The sequence below is a fragment of the Cyrtonyx montezumae genome, unplaced genomic scaffold (assembly GCF_038088225.1).
Source record: "Cyrtonyx montezumae isolate F1298 unplaced genomic scaffold, pur_monq_1.0 scaffold_6, whole genome shotgun sequence".
In the NCBI taxonomy this organism is placed as follows: domain Eukaryota; kingdom Metazoa; phylum Chordata; class Aves; order Galliformes; family Odontophoridae; genus Cyrtonyx; species Cyrtonyx montezumae.
Window position 1 is genome coordinate 5,798,260 of NW_027072067.1, and position 12,000 is coordinate 5,810,259.

At 34.5% G+C, this 12,000-nt stretch overlaps 1 protein-coding gene across 1 annotated transcript in view; it reads right to left on the minus strand.

Annotated features, from left to right (window-relative positions):
• Positions 1-12,000, minus strand: part of CACNA2D3 (calcium voltage-gated channel auxiliary subunit alpha2delta 3) — a 392,330-nt gene that overhangs the window by 52,007 nt on the left and 328,323 nt on the right. The window lies entirely within an intron of this gene.

Here is a 12,000-nt window from a genome sequence, read left to right on the forward strand (position 1 = left end):
TAAACTTAGATAGCCTTAAGCAGAAAAATTTGCTTAGGTCTGATCTTCTGAGTATTCACAAACTGAGAGAGATACTCCTCATGTTGCTAAAACATGGACAACAGCTTATATTCTTCATTAGATAGATATAGAATTTAACAACCCCTTGGCCCAGGAAAATACAAAGAGCAATCTACTGACTTATCTGTGGCCAAATACATATTTAATAAATGTGTTTAAAGAATACTCAAGAAAACAAATGTAATTAAATGTCAAAAATGTTAAGACTCCAAAATTCAAAAGGCACAGATAGATTTTTAAAATTTCTTGATAAAATATCATCATTGTCTGAGTGCCAAATTATGACTATTCTTCCACTTTTCTGTGAGTTATTATCTGAAAATAGAAGAAATGCTGGCATATTTTCCACAGTAGCAGTGCAAATCTGCTACACCTTATGAAAACTATTATCCAGATGCTTCCACAAGAAGCATCCTACAATTTATAACAATAATTTGTAGGATCTAGCTTTCAATGCAGGAGTAAAGCATATTTTAAGAGAATAAATTCATATTTTTTTTAGGGAAATCAATATGACAGATATCAGCTATAATCCTCTCCAAAAGGACATCTTTGAAATAAAAAGGTTTGCTGAAAGGTAGCTGTCCTTGACATTTCATTAAACTAAGGTTTTATCACACAAAATAGCTTCTATCTCTACTAAGTTGTGAGATCAGTGTAAATTCAACTGTGGTTTATGCCTAAAAGATGTTCAGCATTGCTAGTGCTCATTGAAGTCTGTTCAAGTTGAGGGATGCTTGGCATATGATAGGAATAGGAAAAGTCCTTAAAAATCTATTTGGAGAATACTTTTGGCAAGAATTTTCGGAAATGATGTTGTTGTATAAAGGCTCAGGTATTACTGATTTAGAATGAAAATTTGTCTTCCAAAGGCCAACATTTTATAGCTGTTAGCACCTATACAGCTATAAGGGCAGACAAACACTGATGGGATTTGCAGAAGCTCGCATCTCTCACTGCAATCACTATATTGCAGGGAGTTCTTCCTAAGTCTCTGTTGTGATCCTTCCAGCACTATTAGGCAACAGAATAACTTTGAATCATTAATTTTCAAAAAGTGGGCACATCTAAACTACAGAGGGTCTCTTGAAAATGTTGCTCAATGTATTTACTAGAATATTTCATTTTCTAATACAGTCAAATTAATCAGTTCTGCATTTCATCAGCAAGGGTGCTAGAATCTTTTCCAGAGTGAATAAATCTTTCAGTTTGTCTATAAGGGAAGCAAAGGTTAGCCCAATTTTTTCACTTTACAGAATAGGGATGCCCCACACCAAGGGAAAAGTCCATCTTCCTTTCACTAAACATCTAACATACATAGCAGGAATTTAAGCTTTTACCAACTTAAGTAAAATACATTTACATAGATTTATATTTGTCTTGATTTTTATATTAAAAATGGTAAAATTATCCATAAAAGAAAAATGAGAATGCTACCAGAAACTTCCCTGCTTTATTCCATGTTTTTCAGTGCTCTTAGAAAGCATCTGTAAGGGCAGAAGTCTATGATTTCTGCATGCATGGAGATACTGTTATGTTGTTCTTCAGTTCTTCTTAACTAAGATTTTTTTTTTTTTCATTTAATTCAATAAGATTAGATTATGGTACTGATTATGATCATTTCCACAAATCAGCATTTTAACTGAGTTTCCATGGAAACACTATATGCTCCCGTTTTCTTTCTAGACAAGGCGATGCCTGTTTAACAACTTGAAAGTTTGATGAAGACAACATGTTTTCTTTAAGTTACATTAACCAAGGCCAAGATTTCCTAATTGTATTACCAGAAAAAACATTTACAACAGGACTTTTTTTTTACCATGGGAAACCCTCCATCACTGAACCCGTCTTAATCTCTGAAAAAGAGGAAACATCAGTATTGCCATTGCTTAATCACACTCAAGTCGTGTTAAGAGGTCTTTATGTAAATGTCTTATTAAATGACAACATTTTTTTTTTTGTGTGTTATATTCTTTGTACCTAAGGACATTATCCTACATCATCTGAATTTCTGAGAAACTCCCATCAGAGAACACACATCTATGAAGACTGGGTGGTCTGGTGGCTTAAGAACTGAGAGTCTGGTCTGAAGACTGCTCTGTTCCTTGCTCTGCTGTTTGCCTGCAGTGCAATCTCTGAGCAAATTATCCTACCTTTCTATGCTGCGCTTCATTTCCTTATTAGTGAAATGGGACAAAGGACACCTTACATTCAATAAAAAGTGATCATTATATTATGAAGGAAACCAATAACAGCTAAGTATTACAAATGCATGTTACACATTCGGGTGTTATCTGTAAACTGACATAACAACCAGGCCCAAACTCTTGATTATATAAAACTGAGAAACATGCCCTAGCAACAGCAATGAAATACTGTTTAAGTGGTTTGGAGATAAATAGGTTTTTATCTTTTACAGTGTAAATCTGCACTGCACTGTGGTGAAACTGGAACGTTTTCCTGCATTACTGATTTTAGCCAGGTTCCAACCTAAGCATTGGAGAATCACTCATTGTGTGTCTCCTTCTGGCAGATTGCAGTTTGCTTATTTTACAGATTTGCTTTCACGTATCCAATCTAAGAAATTGTAGACTTCAAAACTGTGTATCCCTTTAACTCCTAAGTTATAAGGTATCAGTATGTAAAACACGATCAATCAAGGCCACATAGTAAGATAGACAAGATGTTTACTTTGCATGGAAAAACCTGCATTGAATGTTACAGCTCCTTTCACTTGCACAAAACACAGACATTCACTAAAGACCATGTTTGGATCATTAGAACCCCAAATCATCAAAAACTAACGATTACAGGGAGAGAATCCTCTGCTTTGTCCTCTCTTTAGAGGGTTTAGAGAAAGACAGTTTGTAGCAGTAACTTACGAAAACCTATCTAAGATCATACAGATACTAAAAGCAGAGGTATGGAAATGATTAGTTCTCTAAACCAGGCACATAATGCATAACTTCTTCAGCTTCTAAAAATGGTAGCTTACTTTCTCCCAATGACTACTTTCAAAAGCAGAGAAGCCAGTAATACTGTTCTTTGAACTTATCTATTCTAACTGTGCTGAAACGCAGAGACGGAGAGAAAATGGACACTGAGAAATGTACTGTCATTTTGTGAAGGGAAAAAGATGAGAAGTTTCAGCCAAAACATGAGTAATCTAGGTCAGCCCTGCCATTATGTTCAAGAATAACTTACTGCAGAGCAGAATGAAAGCAAATAAAGATCAAAATATCCTCACTTTGACCAAGCTAGCGATAGCCATTTGGACATAGGTAGATCAGTGAGGCTGGGAACTTTTGAGATAATGTCCTAAATTAAGTGATAATAAAATAAAAGTACCTTTACATAAAAAAGGGGATGCTGCATTGCATTAAATGATAATATGTACCTCCTGAGTACTTGTAGCCTTACTCAGTGAAATGGAAGTCATATGCTAACACTGAAGATAGAAAGATGAGACTAACATTTAAATGTTTCCTCAGCTTCAGAAGTAATGACTTAATTTTACACAGAATTTTTTTTCTTTCTACTTGCGCACAGGCTTTTCAAGTGCTGTTATAATATTGTTATCCTAACAACTAATGCCTTGCTTGACCCAGAAAATTAATCCTTCAGCATTTCAAGGGACAGTAAAATAGAAACCATAGCAACAAGCTTGCAGATAACTTTGGTTAGCACAAAAACAAAACAAACAAAGCAAGCTAAGCCAGTAGACATGGTTCAGTTTTATGACTGGCAGGACTTGGACATTTATGCCAAAATTATTAAAACATTTTCCTCCTTACCTAGCAGGGAGTGTGTCAGCCATTTGTCATTATACTTCTAATAACTGTATTAAATCTCAGTAAATTATTTTCAGTTTTAACAGGTCAAGAAAAGGAGAATATTGTACCCTTTGATATATATTTATAAATTGGAATTACTATGGAATAAACTCTATTCTAGCGATGAGAGAAGAAACCACAGAATGAGACCCCTTTGCAATTCTGGACATGAAAACAGTAAACAAAAACAAACAAACAAAACAAAGCAAAAAGAAAGAAAGAAAGACAGCAAAAAGAGAGAAAAAGGGGTTTTCCTTTAAGATTTCAATCTTTAGTTTCCTTTACTTGCCATTAGGTTATTCCTGTAAAGTTCCTTCATTATTGCTGGCATAAACTACATGCCTCTATAAAAGGGCTTTTATTAAAGCTTCTTTTTATATTTCATAGCCACAGGGTTTTTGTTGCTGTTTGGTTGCTTTTTTTGTTGCTTTATTTAAATGTATATTGTTTTATTCCCGCATAAATTTCCTCCCAGGGTATCTGAAATTCTTAATCATCATCCCAATATTTCTCTCCCACATTACACTTTTAGAATCAAGTTCCATGTCTTTTAAGAGTATTGCTTACGTCAGAGGGATCAAGAGGTTTAAGTTTCAGTACCTATTAAAGGAATTTAATTATCCAACCAGTTCCATTTGGATACACTGTTCCTGTTGTTACTGTTCCCTGCTAATCTACACCAGATTTTCCAGTATTGTAATTCTCATTAATAAAATGCACTCTGTAGGAAGACATTTCTTCTCCACACTTTTTTTTTAGAGAAAAAAGATCTCTTAGTGGCCTGTTTTACAAATTCTGAACAGAAATGTCAGTATCCTGTGTATGAATCTACCCAATACTTTGTCATGTCTGCAAATGGTACAACTGGATAAACCTGATGGATGGGAAATCCCAACATTAATCAGTGAATGTTACTTGAATAGTAGTGTCCTACTACAAAAAAGCATGAAAAGGATTAACGAAATATGAGTTCTATTTTTCAGCTGTTCACCACAGTAGCTTAAGAAACAGAAATATTCATCACATTTTAAAATCTTTCTTTCTACACTGAGAATATTTCAAAATCCTTTTACACAAGATTGTTCAAGAAAATAACCTTCCAATTCTAACCGTTCAGGAAGTATAGAAAATCTACTCATTTCTTCCTTAAGTTTGAATCCAGGATGAGGTATGATTATGAACAGAAATTATTTTTAAACATTAAACAGACAAACCAAAAAACGCTGAAGGAAAAGTTTAGAGAATAACTTTGTCTTCAGTTTAAGATGGATAAGCTATCTAGAGTGATAGTGAAAGTGACCTCAGTTTCAGCATGTCTGAGAGTACAAAAAGGATTTAAAATGTAAAAATAAAATTTACAATTGTCCTTATTTTTATATTTTCTTTTCCATTGTCTTACTTTTATTCTTTTCATTTCTGTTATCCTTATGTCAAGCAGTGTACATTTCTCCTTACAGGAGTAGCAGAATGAATTCATTAATTAATTAATCATGTCAGTGATATCTCTTAGCTCCACATAGAGATTTTCAGCATGTAATAATAGGCAGTTGTCATTCATCAGGAAAAGTCTGAACATTTTTCCCTCCTTCCTTCTACCTGTGACAGAACAAATACATGTAATCTGCCTCTAAATATGATTTTATCTAGCTTGCATTTAAGGGAAAGTAACTTTGCATTTCTCTTGTTTACACTTTTCATTCTGAAGGCCTTGCATCACATGCAATGAACTTTCTACCTACTGAAGCATACTACAGGGCTGGTGCTCAAGTATTTTTCAGATAATCCCATCCCACTCTCATACACCACTTGTTTAATTGCAGGCAAAGAAGTGTAAGACAATGGGACAACAAACTAATTATGTTAGAGTTATAATATCACTACAGATTGATGGATTGAAAGTCTTGCATCTCCTTAGTGAAGTAAATAAAAAGTGAAAAAATCTGACAAGGATTGACCCAAGCAGCTGCCTCCAGATTTACCTTCAAAGAGCTGCATATTAACATTGAAAGAATTATCCAGTCCAAACAAAAACAACAGTTTGGGGATAAACACAGTTCTGACCTCACCCAGGCATCTACAATGATCAATGATATCATCTGACACAGTGGCAGATGCTATGCTGATTTGCAGGTTGTTGGAAATAGCAGGATGTTAAGTCCCTCTGAGCTATACTGTTTCTTTCCCCCACTGTAAATTTGTACCTTGAATGCAGTGTGCTTCAGCACATCTAGTCCACTATCACATCTCATGTGCCAACCTCAACTAGAGGTGTCAGAGGAAGGTGTAAAAATTCCCGTAAATAATAACTATGGAAAATAATAATAATAATAATAAAAACCCCAACCCATGCCCACAGGGAAAAATTTTTCTCCATAACTTGTGTCATTAGTTGTTGATTAAAGCCCTTAAGAGTGAGTTTATACCTCTTCTAAGTGTTGTTTTTTTTTTTTAATCCCATAAGGTAACTATGACTCCAGATTATGTATGAATCCTACTAATTTTTGGCCCAAGGATAACTTCCTGCACTGTGTTTCACAAATTAATTATGTATTTTATAAACAAGTACCAGATGTATCTATGAATGGTGAAACAAGCCATTGAAAAGAGAAGAAAATGAGGCTCTTCCCCTCAATTCAGTGATCCAAAATACAGAATCACAACTGCCTGTTGGTTTCTTTATATCTGGTTCTACAAAATGTTGTTTATCACCTTCGGAGTTACTAACAAAAAAATCATAATGATTGCCAAAAACCAGCACAAGCAACTTTTGGATAAAAATGGTGCCTCCATTGTTATAATCAGGATTTGATGGCATTAAACTCTGACTGTTATTCCTCTTCCCTTATCATGCCTGTCTAACAAGATGTCTGAAGAAATCTCTAGACAGACATCTTCTGCGAACTATGGCCAACATTTTAATGTTAATGTTCTTCAAGCCAAATTTTATTTGATCCACAGGCTTATACTTCTCTTGTGAAAGGTGTTCAGGAAGAGGAACAAATGCCTTCCTCTAATTTTTGTCAACTTCTGAAAATCTAGTTCCCTTGACAGCAAAAGTTGAGAGGGTCCTGAGCTCTTTGACTGTTTTTGTAGAGAGAAAAACATGAATTCAAGATACAGTACTTCACGATTTCTCCATGACAAGGATTGCTTTGTATGCTGATCCAAAATGAAGAAGTATTTGCATTGTCTTGAGCTGTGTTTAGTTCTTCAGCTAGAGTTCAGTCATTCTACTAATCTGAAGAAGTTCATGCTATTTTCCTTTAAACGTTATACCTCCCCATCCAAAAGCAGAAGGAAAGTAATTGTAATGGAGATAATGTACAGGAATTGTATGTTGTGGATCTAGGAATGTGGTTTTTTTTTCCATATAATTGCGTCTGTCTGAACCTGATATATAGTGTAGTCAGAATTCTATTGACTTGAAGTGCTTTTTTATATGTATTTAAATTGCTTCCTTTCTGCTAGAGTCTAATTCACAGTGTTCTGTAAAAAGAGATGATTCTTGAATGTAGTATTCCTTTCAAGCAGAAAGCAGTAAACTGCTGTAACAAAGTATATTCTGGCAAAAGAGACACTGAAATGCCCCACCAGCACACATGGATAGGACATGAGTTGACCAGGCTGGCTTACCATGGGCAATGGGAAACATATCTTGTTACAAGGCACAAGTTAATTTAAGCAGTTACAATAACACAGTTGCTGCACCACATCAGACAACTGAAAAGAATCCTGCTGGTTGTTCAAAAGGCCAGAAGTAGAGTAGATTTCATGAGTTATTCTGTTTCTGGCAAATCTACCTGTTTCACAACTATAATTTACACCACATCAGACTTCTCTGTCATAACCAAAGTATTATTACTAATAAATGGGAATAGAATATGGATTATAGGTTAGGGAAAATTCTGTTTACAAAATATGTGCATTCAGAGTTCTCAATGTGAGGAAAAAATGGCCACATCTACATGAAAAGCAAATTGACAGATTTAATCATACGTTTCTAAATCTGAACCCAGCATGAAGATTTTTTTAAAAAAGAGTAATAACTTCTTATACCACAATTCAGAGTACATAAAACAACCTCTGCATTATTGCTGGAACTGAACCTCCCACAGTGCTTAACTTTCTGTGACCTTGTCCTATGAACATCTCTTTAATACTGTAAGTGCTAAAAATAATACAATTATAGCAGCAAATGCTTACCTAAAATAAGAGAAGCAGTGAAGAGACGTTCTTTAAAGCTTCTTTTAGATGATACAAAGTGCTGTGGGAGCTTGCAAGCCTACCTGGTTTGCAAACACTAGTTAAAGAGGAACAACTAATTAAAAAGAAACTTTGAATTAAACTCTTTGAACTCTATTTTAGCAGGGGGTTGGATTTGATAATCCCCAAAGGTCCATTCCAAACCCCACAATTCTATGAATCTGTGAATTCATGAGTAAAAATAAAAATGTGGATTCCAGAGAACTTAAAAGCATGAAGAAGTGTTATTGTAACAGCACCACAGCTAGTACCTCCTGTAATACAACAGTCATGAGAAGGGCTACTATTGTTACAAGGCATGGTACAAAACATACAAAATGGTTTGTACAAATTATGTCGAGGACAGAAGGAAACTGTCTGAAGTAACAAACAATTGAGATAAATTTATTCTTTTAAAGAACAAAGCAGAGCACCTGCAGTTACAAAGGCTACAGTTTCTAAGGATTATATGTATTAAATAATTACCCTTCCTCCATTTACTTCTGTCTTCATTGAAATGATTCAATGGTACTTTTTCAGATAGGTCTGTTTCTGTGTTTCTTCAGTGTGTGTGTGCACATACATCAGTTGGGAAACTCTAGAAAAATATGATCTGCAACAAAAACTAGAGAAGCAATCTTCTTTAACCTGACATTCATCTTTCTCTCACTTTGGAAAGTTGAAGCTATTTACTATGGCTGCTACCTGTCAGTCTACATATATGGATTTTCTCTATGCTAAACCGAAATCTTTCAGGCTGTATCAGAATGATGTGTCAATCCTCATGAGAGCCAAGGACAATATGATCTACCATTCACAGTAGCAATCCTAGTATCTTTGAGATGGTCAGATCTATTTATGGAATGCCACTTGTTCCACATTATTTGTCACCATTTCACAATGCTCATTGTTTTTTGGGTATTTGAATGGTGTCAGAATCAATTCAGCAAAGCATGCAATAATAATCATTACTTCTCTATATGCAGTTTCCTTTACTGTAGCACATCAAATCTCTTCTTTCAGGTCAAGAAAAGGGGACTAAAGATGCCCACTGCAGAGGATGAGAGTGGCTTGAGAGGCAGTGAAGACAGTGAAGGACTGAGGGGAATGCAGAACCAATGGCATATTAAAATTAGAATTGACAAGGTAGGCATATGAGATGGGTAGTGTGAAAAAATAATGCATGCAAAGGACAAAGTTATGGACAAAAAGGCTGATCTGGAAGTTAGAGACAGGACTAAAGCTGCTAGAAAGTAGCAGGCATAAGAGCTGATTTGGAGGTCCTTTGCTGGAAATATGCATGTTGCAGCTTGACAAGGCCCTGTGTAATCTCATGTAAGGCCTTGTTTCAACAGCAGTTGGAACCAGATGTTCTCTCAACATCCTTTTCGAACCCTACATGTGTACAATTCCTTCTATCATATTGGATGTAGGATAGAAATGATGCAGTAGAAAATGAGTTTTGTTAGACTTTCTCAAAATCACATAAAATATGAATTTTGCCCAAAGTTAGCTATGTTACATGTGAGAACTGTCCTGAAAGCTTTTGATTGCACTACTTCCCTCATAACAAGAAAGCTAACAGATAATTGAGTGATTGTGTGACCATAAAGGACTCTGTTATAGCAGATCATTAATTCCATGAAACACGTTTGAATTATGTACTAATCACAAGTCTGTAATCATTTTTTTTTTTTTTTTTTTAGTAGTGGTAGAAACTGGTACAGTATGAATGAGCTACACTGAAGAAGTATCAAGGAGGTAAATCAAAGCATTGTAAGAACACAGTCCTTTCAAATAATGTTTGGAAATAAATTTCATCAGTATTCTTGGTGTCCATTGCCATTTTTATGGAATGAGACACCAGTTCTGTGTTCCCATGCAAGAAAATCCTGTCAGTACAAGTAATGGATGTCAGATGAATAAGCTTAGAAGAGCAAACAAGTGCACTGTCAAAACCATGTCATCAACCCACATGACTATTCGTAGCAATATTACACACTCCACTGCCTCCAGTCACAGCTCAGGATAATCAGAATCATTGCTTAGAGTCATCTGATCTTGCAAAAATTGACACAGCATAGCTAATAATCCACCACAATTCAAAAACTATACTGGATTTTAAAAGGCAGCTTTATTTTCATGCCTTCCATTTGAGGCAGATTAAATAATCAAAAAGATGGGGCTATCAGGTCATGATTTGTATGTTACAGCTGCCCAGTTAGAGTTGACAGACACTCTTTGCATGGCCTGTTGACAGATTAAAAGAAGCAGGGTAAGACTCTGAGAGTCAGAAATGGACACTGGGGGAAAAAAGATTGTGATAAAGAAAAAAAAACAAAGGCTGATGGAGTAACTCAATAGAAACTGTAGCACTTCTACTCAAGGGACAGATACAATCTTAAAAGAAAAACAACAAAACACCCCAACAACAACAAAAGAAACAGAAGAAATTGGATGAGCATGTTACAGATTTGAAGGAAGAACCAGAATAAAGTGCATATTTACTGTTCTACTTCAGGAAACTGGACTGAGACTTCAAGGTGGGAGAAAAGCAAAGCAGAATGACAGGTGAGATACTGATGCATTCTGACTAATAATGAAACTATTCTATTCTCTAGGCATTTCCTCAGCTTATGTTTATTTTTAATTTGATATTGGAAGCGATATGTCAGTTTCTGAAACCAACTGTTGCAGAACAGAATAATGAACTGAATGTATTGCTTACCTGAATCAGGAATGCTGATTTTTTATTTATTTGTTTTTTTTTTTCAAATGAATTTTGCAATATAGAATTCATGGATGGCAGGAGATTGTTATTTTAATATGAATACAATTTCATTTGTCTGGGAAAATTAATGAGGAATTTATGAGTAAAATTGTAGCCTCAAAGTAGAACTTTCATTTATATTTTCATATATATGATCTTCATATTCAATATTATAATCACATATTTGTTTCTTCAATATGGTATTCCCTGTAACTAATTAATATTTGATCTCTGTAAGCCAATAAACAGTACATCCTTTCATTTCCAAATGGTTCAAAATGGTTTGAGATATCTCAAAACCAAAAAGTGACAAAAGAATTTACCACAGATTCTCTTTATTCAAAGAAACTCACATCACTTAATATCAATTGAATATTTATTTATCTTAATTTTATGCTTTGCATAAAATGGCACACTCCTACACAAATGAAGATCATTTGCAATATATGAAAGACAAAAATGATATATTTTTTCAATTAAACTTGACCTGAACATCAGGGAGCAGATGATAATTATAAATGATAAATACTAAATAGTGTTAAGTACCCCTGTGACCTCATTTATCTTTATAACAGCTTCTTGACAAATGTTTGCTGAGTGAGCAGAAACGTATATCTGTGAGAAGTACAGCTGGAATTCAAGCAATAACTGCAAACATAGATATTTTAAAGAAAAATCTTAAAGGTTGCTGAAAAAGCACTGCTAAACGTTTTTTGTGGAAATGCATTTAAAGCTTGGTACTCTTTTGACAGCACATTAACTTAATTCTTTTTAGTTTGTAAAACTTCAAAAATAGAAATAAAAATGACTCTTCTGACATAAGATAGCTGGACATTATTACTACTGCATAGAGAGAAACATTACAATTTAGTAATTTTAGAAACTTCACACAATCCCCTTCTGATGCTGATCTTTCCTATTGGTAAAACCTCCCTACATTACTTAATGTAAAGCTGCAAGCAGTACTTCACTTTAAGATGTTGGGAGCACATATTCACTCCGTGTTATAAAAGTGTTTCAGTAATATCTGTGATTTACTAATGCACTGTAAAAATTATAAACTATATTTATGCTATCTATATTATAGCTTATGAA